The sequence below is a fragment of the Hippichthys cyanospilos genome, chromosome 19 (genome assembly GCF_059441005.1).
Source record: "Hippichthys cyanospilos isolate Australia breed blue-spotted pipefish chromosome 19, RoL_Hcya_1.0, whole genome shotgun sequence".
NCBI lineage: Eukaryota > Metazoa > Chordata > Actinopteri > Syngnathiformes > Syngnathidae > Hippichthys > Hippichthys cyanospilos.
The window spans coordinates 4733397-4745564 of record NC_142387.1 but is presented as its reverse complement, the minus strand read 5'-3'; positions in this window follow the sequence as shown (position 1 = coordinate 4745564).

The following is a 12168-nucleotide window of genomic DNA, read 5'->3' as shown; positions in this document are numbered from 1 at the left end:
AAGTCTTGAGTAGGCTTGTGCACCTATTTTATACTTACAGTTCACATAGAGTTGTTGGTTTTGAAAGAAGATGATTGCATCATGTAAGAAGATGTCATTGTTTACTTCAGGCTTGTTAAATCTGTGCCCTGCGGGCGATTTGCGGCCTCCCAACTTGCCCACAAAATATTCAAAAATTACATCAGACATTGCCCGCAAAGCTTGTTACGAGACAAAAAAAAATGTTGAAGGCAGAGTGAGAAGTGAGGGTGTCCAAAAAGCCAATACTACTCACAAATTAGTTTTCACAACCAAAACCATTAAGATAACAAAACTTGTTTCCTCCACTTTCTGCTCGGTATCAAGGTCTAATTTATATGTACATTGAACATCCTCATGTATCCATTTGCAAAATGCTCAGCTTGTGACAGTTTGGCTGGTTTTGAGTGTGGATTTGGTTGATATTCAGTGGTGGTTATAGTCTAGTCTAGTCATGGCATAGGCAAACAAGATCACCTCAAAATCTTAAAAACCCTAAACTATTTGTCTTATCAACCTTTAACAGAAAACTATTAGCTTGCAGTTCTTAAAAACCCTAAACTATTTGTCTTATCAACCTTTAACAGAAAACTATTAGCTTGCAGTTTTTACAGATACAAATGAATAGCTCATCATCAAGCCTGCTGGAGCTTGTAAATTATCCTTATGTGGTTTGATGTAAATAAATACATTTGGAATACGGCAGCACGGTGGAGAGTGTTTAGCATGTCTACCACATAGTTCTGAGGTCCCCGGTTGACTTTCGACTCCAGCGTTCCCATGTGGAGTTAGTATGTTCTCCGAAAAGTGAAATCCCCAAACCCCCCCCAAGGAATTTTCATGCATGTGTAAATGGGTACCAGCATTTTTTTAAATGTGAAAAGTATTTATACTTTACATATTTGAAACAAAGATAACTACAGTACACATATTTACTTAAATTATTCAACCTTATACAGTAACTGTACTGTTATCCCTTTCCATTTCCATCCCTTGGCTATAATCGGGATCACGGAGAGCCGCAGTTGCCCTCGAATTAACAGTGACCGGACGTCGAATTAGAGGAGTTGTAATCTTCTCCCGGCCAGTAGTTCCAGCCCCCATTGGTCAATGGTCGTGTCGGGAGCCAATCACGTGTCTTGTAGGGGTGACCGTGAGCTGATTGATGGATCAGCTGTGCCTTTCCTCATTAAACGCAAACATGCTGTGAGTAAGACGCAAAGGGAGCAGCAGCAAGGCGGTGACCATGAAAAGGAGCGTTGTAAATCTCTTACCTAGATTTCTTCTGTAATAAATTGGCATTTCAAGTGTAAACTCTACTTGTTATCATTTTTGGTCAGCTTCAGGCTTCATTCTAATTTGACATGTGATCACCGTTAATCCAAGGGCAATTGATCTCTCCGTGATCCCGACTACAGCCAAGGGATTGAAACGGGATAACACTACGATTACCATATGAAGTTTAATAGTTTAAGATTTAAGTAAATATGTGAACTGCAGTCAGAGGAGTGCCCGTGGCATATGCATTTACTGTTAACTCACCTGTCTGGCATGTACTCCCCTTTCCTCCCTCAATGAAAAAAACATGCATGGTATTTTATATTTTGGATGCTCCAAATTCCCCTTGGGTCTATTTGTGAGTGAGTGTTCATTTGTCCCTGTGCCCTGCGACCGGCTGGCAACAAGTTCAGGGTTCAGGGCGCTAATGAGATGATGTGTTGGACACTAATGACCTTTATGGCCGAACACCATGCCAATGCTGTTTTGTGATAAAATGGTAATTAAACGTTACCAGTTGACCTGACAAACATGAAACTTTTTTTTTAATATAATCAAAATCATCATCTTAAACTAAGGAGTGATTTTTTTTTTCAAGTTTACAACCTAAACATCATTCATTCTAAGTTCTAAGACCCAATTAAAAAAAAAGAAACACTACTCATGTCAGTCCAAACACCGAAAGAGGTTGAGGTCCAAACTTCAGATATAAAATCCCTAAAAGCCCATCAAAACCACATGTGAGACACTCTTCATATTAAATCTGACAGCACTTATCAAGAGGTAAATAAATATTTGATAACAGGCCACTAAATTTGCAGTAAACCAGTCACACTTTGGCCCGAGAAAGCAGACAGGAAGAGAAAGTCAGACAGACAAAGGAAATGACTCAAGTACTACAGGTTTTGTGAGTTTTTTTAAACCCTTCATATTGGAATTAAATCATACTTCTCTGTATTAAATATGCAGTATACCAAAACAAAGCCATCTGCTTGAGCCCTTGCTTTTCTCAGTTTAAACAGCATAAAAAAAATTGAAAAAACAAACAACTGCAAGCACTGTTGTTCACAGAGGAATTATGTGTATTTGCATTCCTTCCTGATTTTTGCATTTTTTTGCATATTTATCACTTGCAAACATTTGGTTTAATCAAATATATTAATATCACACAGAGACAAGCCATGGATATATGAAATGGAGTTTCTGAATGATTAATTTGTTTTACAATTGGAACCAAAAATACATTACCTATTTGATGCTATGTGTATATGTGATTGCCTTGTGAACCCAATCGCGAGTTGTGCCACCTTTGGCAAGAATAACTGATATCAAATGTTTGTGATAATTGGTGATGAGTCTTTCACACTGCTGTGGAGGAATTTGGGAACACTCATGATTGCAGAATTGCTTTAACTCTGACATACTGAGTGAGTTTTCCGGCATGAACCACCCATTCAAGGTCACACCACAGCATCTCAATTCCATTTAAATCTGGACTTTGACTTGGCCATTCCAAAACCTTGATTTTGTTTTTTTTGAGCCTTGATTCTGCGGCATGATCCAAGAGAGCTTGAGTTTGAGAGCACAACCTGATAGCTGGACTTTCTTCTTCGGGATCTTCTGGTAAACAACAGAACTACTTTTTCTGTCAGTCACAGCAAGTTGTCTTGGTCCTGAGGAAGCAAAGCAGCCCCAGATCATCACATTGCCACCACCATGCTTTACTATTGGCTCTTTTTATCAATGCTGTGCCATTTTTAACACCGGATATAATGTGCTGCCCACCTTCGAAAAAGTTACATTTTTGTCTCATCAATCCACAGAAAGTTCTCCAAAAATATTGAAGATCATCAAGATGCTTTATGGCAAAACTGAGGTGAGCTTTTGTGACAGCAGTGGTTTTTGCCTGGGAACCTTCCAACGGATGCCATTTTTGCCCAGTATTATTCTTATTGTGGAGTCATGAACACCAAATTTTACTGAGACCGCCAAGACCTTTGAATTTTTTTCTAGGATCTTTTATGACCTTTCTGGATGAGTTGTTGTCACACTTTTAGGATAATCTCTGTTGGTTGAACACTTTTGAGAGAGTATGCCAATGCTCCCAGTTTTCTTCATTTGTGTATAATGGCTTTGACAATGATTCGCTGGAGCCCCATAGCCTTTGAGTGTGCGTTTCTTTTCTTCATTTCTCTCCAATTTCTTCTGGAATTTCTTTGGATCATGGCTGGATACATTTATTCCTGAGATTTTGTAGCCGACTTCACTTTGTCCATCAAATTCTATTTCAGTGATTTCTTGACTCAACAAAGGTGGTGGCAATTTCGTAGGTTTGGGTCTGGACTGGGAAATTTAACTCAGCTTTCCCAAAACTGTGGTTAGTCACTGTTTTATAATTTAGCGAGGGTTAAGGTTAGGATTTATCTTCCTCCAAATCATCGACACGATGAGTTATTCTGTTTTGCACTTGGACTCAGTTCAAATTAAATAAAGGATAGCCTTTATGCTTATCGTCCTCCAAATTATCGAATGCCGGTAACGCATCATTTACGGCTAATCTTACTACTTTGATTTACGTATAAGTTTCAAAATGTAGGAAACTTCAGATTACTGGAAGAGCTAATTTGTGAAGTAACACCTTGTCCCTTGCTACAGGCACCAGTGAGGAAGATTCAAATGAAAAGCTTACATTTATTACACTCATGTTGCAAAATTACCTCATTCCTAGTGAGGTCATCAGTTTTATCTAAAGAGCTTCAATAACATTGTTTAAAAAAAAAGACAGCAGAAAGTCCCCAAATGTAATCATTATATCATTATTATTTAACAATATACATTATAGTTGAAGTTTGTCCTTTAGACAGAAGTTAAATGTCAAGTCAGACTGCCTTAATTTAAAAATTATTTTTTTGTTAAGGTTATTTTTTTTTTAATTAAAAACAAGCAACAAGTTTGTCAAGTAAAATCCTATCAATTTTTTTAATGTAATATAATAAGTCAAAAGAGGCACTGTCTTTATTTTATTTTTAATAACGTATTATTAAATATAATTTTATATATGTCAGTTATTTTTTAATTTATATAACATATAAAAAATAATTTTAAATCTTTTAAGATCACAATTAAACCACACTTTCAACTTGGTGTCAAAACTGGGTGTTATTTTTATGATCAGCAGGGTGGTTGGTACCTACAAAATCCAACTATTCAAGTAATCTAATTTACCGCATTTTCCGGGCTAAAAACAACACTTGTATATAAGCAGCAGCAGCAAAATATGAGCAAAAAATGATTTTGTCACGAATAAGCCACACTGGACGGATATATGGATGAATAGGTTAAAGCATTTTATTATTTTAGTAGATCTGATCTACAGAAAGGTTTACAAACTCCACATGGGAACACTGGAGCCGAACGTCAACCGGGGACCTATAACCCGCAGGTAATAACATCAGATATTTACGCAAAAAGATGGTACACGAAAGTATATAATTTTTTTTTTTTGTTATTTAATTTTTTTGCTATTGTCTGCCAACAGCAACATCCTCTCTTTAACAGACTGAACTTGCCTGCATGTTTAGTCCCAACATATTTATAGAAAATAGATGGATATAGCAGTTCAAAATCGAAATCAATATTTCAATAGCATTTTAATCTCCTTTTGTTTGATAGATTATTTTAGTCAAAATAAAAAGACATTGCACATAATTCACATATACAATTATAAAAAGGCAAAAAAAATCATATATAACTGAGTACTGCTTTTAAAATTTACACGTCACAAATTTATCCAAATGTTTTTACATTCTCTTAGTCAATTTAGAAATAGTTTTTTTTAAGAATATATTTTTATCATATGGAGATTAGCTTTGACTATACAACAATATGAATTTTCTACAGAGATGTACATTTTGTAATTTTTACTAAAACAACTCAAATTTAATTTCCCATCAGCCATAATGGTAACATTGTATTCGTAGTGTATGAAAATATGGGATTAGTAGAAAATGCGCAATAATGAAAAGTAAACACGTTTTTGTTGAAATGAGGCATTTCAAATCTGCATCATTTTAATTGCTGTAACATTTTTTTGCTACTTCTGTGTATTTTATATACTTTTCAAGGGAATTAAGAATAGGATTAGAATATAACAAGTTCTCTTGTTTTTTGCGGTTAATGGGGGCTGAAAACCTCCCGTTAGGGCTGCACGATTTTGGCCAAAATTATAATCACGATTATTTTGGTGAATATTGCGATCACGATTATTAATCACGATAATTTATCATGTTTCGTCGAACATCTATTTATTGCAATTTTTTCAAACAAGCAGTATATATAAACATAGCTTCAAGATTTGACATTGAAAAATATTAACAATAAACTGAAATAAATAAAGTAAATAATAATTATGGCTAAACTTTGCACACAGAGCAACTTATTGCTGAGTGCAATGAAAAATATGAAGCCTACTTAAAACCAAGCACATACCACAACCGACCTGTGACAACACCTACAACACCCTTAAAGTTTTTTTTTTTTGCAAGGAAATACAAATATTACAAAAAAAAAAACCATTACAAAAGTACCAGAATCACTCAGAGTATGGATTTAGCAGACAAAATGTCATTTTTGGCCATTTCAAACCCAATTTATTCAAATTTTTATCAGTCACGCTCACACAGGTGCTGATGAGAGGCTGCTAAAAGTACCAGAATCACTCAAAGTGATTATGGAGAAATCAGATTTTTCAAAATGGGTCTCAAAATACAGCTAGTACGGTATATTAGGGGCTGAGAAAAGCAGAGGATTTTAGCAGACAAACATCTAAAGGCTCTAAAGGTGGGTTTGAACCCTGATATCTCCGTAGAGCACCAGCAAAACCAAATTCAGCGTTGCCATCGCGTCCTACTTTTGACGTGAATGAAGACCTGCGAAATCTCGCATTTTGCAGCACTTGCTACGTGCGGCTTTCCTCGCAGTCGCCGACATTCTCCCATACAGGTAAATTGACTCTACAGCATACAACTGACATAACTAGATTCAAATGATCAGAATTCTTCCAAGCTATTTTTTTTTTTTTTTTGCCAGACTGCTCACCTCTGTGTGTGCGCTGGCCAGAAGTTGTTTACGTATTCACCGGAGAACTCGGCCTCCATTTGCCCCCCTGGTAGGCTGACTGAAAGTGCTTGATTTGACATACAGTATACTGTACACCGTACAGTACTATGGAGCCTCTCGCTGATTGTCCTCTTAAGTAATCGTGGCAGCCAATATTGCGATCACGATTAAAATTAATCGTGCAGCCCTACCCCCCGTGAAATGTGAAATCCGTGAGCTGGTCAGTGATTGTCTGGTCAGTCTTGTCCAAGCTGTTGACAGATGTTGCTTCTACCTCTTGAAGCAGTCTCCACTTCACACACAAGTGTGAATGCGCAGCGGATAAATTATAGTGAGGTCAAAACAGAGCTCTGTTGTGATGAATTGAAATTTTTAGTTTAAACTGCATTCCTGTTATCATGTTTGGTCAGCTACAGGCTCCAATCAAGGTTGACTTCAGAGGAGTGCAATTACAGTCAGATGTTCAGTATAAAAGTGAGCACAAACAACACTGGACAAAAATAAACTTTCACTTGAACTTATTGGATTATACATTCAAACGTGAAAAGTTTTAAACCACACTTATTTAGAGGTACAATATGACCATTATTAAAATAAAACAAAATGTGTGTTTTTTTTTTTTCACAGCTTTCAGACCTCAAGTGAATGAAGACATCTATCCGAATACAAGGGTTACTACAGTGACAGCCAAAAACACACCCGATATGCCACACGCATGCAGCCAGATTCTTTTTAGCGATTATGGTACGATGATTCACTTCCAAACTATGTGGAGAGGCGTCCTGACAGGAATACTCGGTAGATTATTTATTAATTCATCAAAGTTTCATTTGCATTTTTTAAAATCTGCATTGTATTCAGGACACTTAATATTATTACAACTTTTACACCCGGGGACTTTAAAGAAAATATGTCAAAGTTCAGTCCTCACGGGCCTGGTTAGGAGCCCAGGAGAGGAATCTGGAAAACTTGGACTCCGGCCCTCGAGGACCAGAGTTTGACACATGTGCTTTAAAGTAACGCTAATCATGACATCCTGTTTGTTTAAGCATATCTCTGGAAAATGTGTTAACCCTTTAAGCGCCAAAGTGGCAATAATGCACCAAGCTCCTATCTTGTATCCTTTTATTGATAACCACTGATACAAAAACAGAACGTTTTTATTGAAAAAGATCTGGCACCTAAACGGTTAAACCAATACAGTATTTCTGACAGAATTTGGAAAGAATAAAGAAGTTGGTGATTATTGTTGTGTTATGGATCATTTGATATGACACAGATTTACCCTCATCCACCCACCCACACACACAAAATTGCATAGTTCTTAAAGTATTAATTTACATGGTAATACAATGTAAAGTTATTGCACAAACATACACAAAGTCACGCACAGACGTGAGGGTGGGACTTTTAAAACATATCCCGGAATAGTTTCTTGCATAATATGTGTAAGTGAAAGCTACGATTCTGGGTTTATTTCCCGTAAGTGAAATTGCAACACTTTTTAAATGTGACTATTTAGAGAAATGTACGGTATTTCTCGTCAGTGTCTTTTTGTGTGTATGTTTGTGTGTGTGCGCTATGTCAAAATGTGCGTATTGAAGGCAGTCAAAATGATAAAATACACTGTCATCAGGAAATGGCCAGCTAATGTCTGCATGCTTAAATTCCAACTTGTGGATGCAGCAACTTGGCACACTTGATGTCTCTAACACTTCTCAGTGTGAGTCTCGGAAGGGATACATTTCATTTGAAATCATTTATCACTTGCAGGGATTATGTTTACTTTTCTTTGTGTGTGTGTGTGTGTGTGTGTGTGTGTGTGTGTGTGTGTGTGTGTGTGTTCATTTAACACACACACACACACGCGCACACACACACACACACACACACACACACACCTTTTTTGACATTGTTAAAACAATACAAACTGTGTCCTTTTTTAATTAAAAAACTTTTTGGTTGTTATCCATTTAATGTGAAAAAATGTCTTGTTTGCTAATTTCCTCTGGATTCCAATAATACCGTGATAAATTTGTGAATAATTAATATTTTTTTAAATAAAGTTTTATTTAAAGGTTTTCTATACTATGTACTGTAACATCACTGTATATGTTGGGGGTGTGGGTGTAGCCTGGATTAGACATAAACATTTTAACATTGTTATTACTTGTCTATTTATTGGTGCATGAAGGATGGATGAGGACCCCCAAAATGATACATTTTTGGAAGAAAATGTTTTACACCCTGCAAATTCAACTGTGTAAAAAATTAAGATATTTTCTAAAAATGTCAAAGCAATTTATAAGCGTGTTTCATTAAAGTGCTCTTAAACTTTATGCTGTACAGAAGACCTGTCCAAGTTTAAATCAATTTATTAAGTTTTTCACATGTTGTTTTTTTTTTCATTAACTGTCCTGCATTTTTAGTTATAATTATTGTTGTTGTTTTTATCATGCTGTTATTGAATACAGCAATGACTTAAAGGCCTGGTTAAAAAAAAAAAAAAAAGTGTCTTCCTTCACCATTCAACAACATAAACAATGTCGGTACATTTTTTGGTAAATGGGCTCTATCATGCAAAATAAACTTAAAATAAACTTGGAGCTTTTACTTTCATTTTGTATCAATTAATGATTACATGACCCTATTCAGTGAAGCTTGCATGATTCCGTTGATATTGGATGCATGGTGGGCATTTGCAGTTAGAAACCTGTCTGTAGATTAGATAAATAATAAAATGCTTTTCCTTATTCATCCATCTATCCATTTTCTAAAGCCGCTTATCCTCACTTAGGGTCACAGGCAGTGGGCGGGCGACCCCATGAACTGGTTGCCAGCCAATTGCTGGACACAAAGAGACGAACAACCATTCACACACCCAATCACATCTAGGGACAATTAAGTATGTCAAATACACCTGCCATGCATGTTTTTTGGAATGTGGGAGGAAGACGGAGTGCCCAGAAAGAAACCATGCAGGCTTGGGGAGAACATGCAAAGTCTACACAGGAAGGCTGCAGCGTCTGGGGAAACTACGAAAACTTCAGGTGGTCTTGCAACTGGGAGGAGCCCTGCTTCCAGGCTCAAAAAGTCACACTAGATGCCGAATGCCAAAAATAACGTATTGTGCCATATTAAGCAGTCAGTGTAGGAGAAATAGGAAGAAATACATTAGAGCTCCTGTTCTAAATGATCCCAGATGATGGATGAGTCATAATGGTGTTTGAGCATTGCGATTATTACAAGCTGTTTATTCAGACTCTAGTTGACAGCCAAAACCTTGAAAACTAAAAGTGTTTCAAAACAATATACAGTATTTTCACGTTTTCATTCCAAGGTGTTTTCTAAAAAACACATTTAAATAGCTCCGTTTTGGGGAGCCATCCAGACTCAACACACGTTTCAAGGTGATAGTGATATTTTGTCTGCTGTGTTCACAAAATTCACTCCAAAAATGAAACTGAAAGCTAACTACATGTGCAGATGTTTTCTAGTAGTCATTGATTGAAATACGTATTTCTTTTAAATTTATTATTACTTTTTTTGTTTTGTTTTTTTACAATGCAAAATCCAAAATCAATACAAGTTGTTGAAATTATAACAACATTATGTAAACCGATAGTTAGTTTGTAGCCTTTTATGAATGGATAGAGGGAATAGCTATTGGGTCTTTATCCCATGTTAAATGTCAGATAGGGACCGCCCTCTAGCGATCGTTCTACAAACATGCACGTATTCGCAGACAGAACTAGAAGGTATTACACGTTTGCACTAAGAGACATTGATGATTGATGATACGAAAATTATGAATGCAAAGTTTAAGAAAGATGAAAGGAGGTAATTTGCAATTCTCTAGAGGTTTTGATATTAATGGACAGAGAGGGTGAAAGCCTTCAACTTCCTCTCTCCGTGTGATGAAAACCTCACAGTGCATCTGTGGAGCAGCCTTCCTCTCACTCCAGGACAATTACTACACCAGGCTTCTACGGAGGACACACAATACTCCCCCACAACACAACCTGTTTGAACTGCTGCCATCAGGCAGATGCTACAGGAGGGCTAGGACTGTGAGGCTGGCAAACAGCTTCTACCCACAGACCATCCGGATTCTAAACAAATCCCTCACGCACTGATCTGCCTCATCACCAGTCACTTTACTGCATGCACACATGCACCTGACAAATCCTGTACAGTGCAGGAAAGCTGCTAAATACATACTTTGCACTATATGATATTTTGTACTATTATCCTCATATATATACATTTTCTTCCACTCCATCTACTCCATGATATGCTCAGAATATGAGTCAATTCATTTATTAGTGCTTCATTATTAAAGTCCTTATTGCTGTATTAATGTTTTTTTCTCTCAGTTTTGTTGCCTACTTTATTATTTGCTCGATTGTGGAATGTAGTCTGCTCGGGGAAGTGAACAGAATAAGAATTTCATTGTGCACTACTACTATGCATATGACAATAAAACTCTTGAATCTTGAATATGTACCGGCAACACATACAGACAGGGCAAAAACAAAACAAAACAAAACGAAACAAAACAAAAAAAAACCCTTGTTTCATCTTCAAGTTCGTTTTCATGTCCAGTTTCATGGAAATTTCATTGACGTACTTGTTTTCATCCCAAACTGATTTTTTAGATTGAAATGTGAGCCTACAAAAGTGTCTTGACATTTGAATGTACTGGAACATGCCCAGGTAGCAGCAGATTGCTCAATTTGGAGATCCATTGTTCAAGTGTAAAAATGACGAAGGACCATTAAAGGAAGACATGCTCAAGTCGACGCTAAGACGGCCAAGAATTGTCAAGCAACTCTCATTGTAACTCGAAGAAACTGGGCATGTTCCTGTTGGGTCAGACGTAAAGCCACTTTTGTAGGCTGTCAAATTCAAAACAAAATTTATATCTGAAAATAAGACAGGAACATTGATTTAATCGCCAAATATCATGCACCACACACACACACGCACACACACACCTACACACACAAATAAAAGTAATCCAAAATAAGGAAGTTACTTTTCAATCACTCTGTATAATACCTTTAAAAACACATGTTTTCCACTTGCATTCGAATGGAAATGATATCACAACTGTGCAACGCTCAGGTAATGACCAGTCACAGATCTGCTTGCGAATGTGAGGCGAACAAACCCTGAAAGACAAGTGAGCCAAGATTGATGAGCTTTGAGCACATCATTTTCAGTCAACAGCAAACGTAAATGTTTTTAAGGGCATAAGCAAAATTAGAAATGTAAAATTATGTATTCATTAAATTAACTATACACTGTAAAAACCGTTGTCAAAGATAATCCAGTTACGGGCCATAAAACGGCCTACCCAACATTTGGATCGATTTGAGACCTTTTTCGGGGTTGCCTTGTGTAAAACATCCTGGAAAGTTTGGTCAAATGGGGTTGATTGAAAATGACGTCATTAATATGAATAAGGTCAGCACCTTCTGACAAAAGTTTAGAAAGCGCATCATTTTGAAAGAGGGCGGCATTCCAGGTACAACATTTCAACAAATAGAGCGTGGGTAGGAACATCTTAATCTTTGGCGGACAAACAGAGTTTTGAAATCGTGCCGAAAGAAAGTTGTTTGAGTCAAAAGGTAAGATTTATTGCATGATAGGTTTCACTCCGGTGTGGTCCAGCTAGGGAAGCTTTTGTTGCCAATCTTCAGGAAAACTAAACACATTAAACTGACCGTTATTCATTTGAAGATTTAAAGC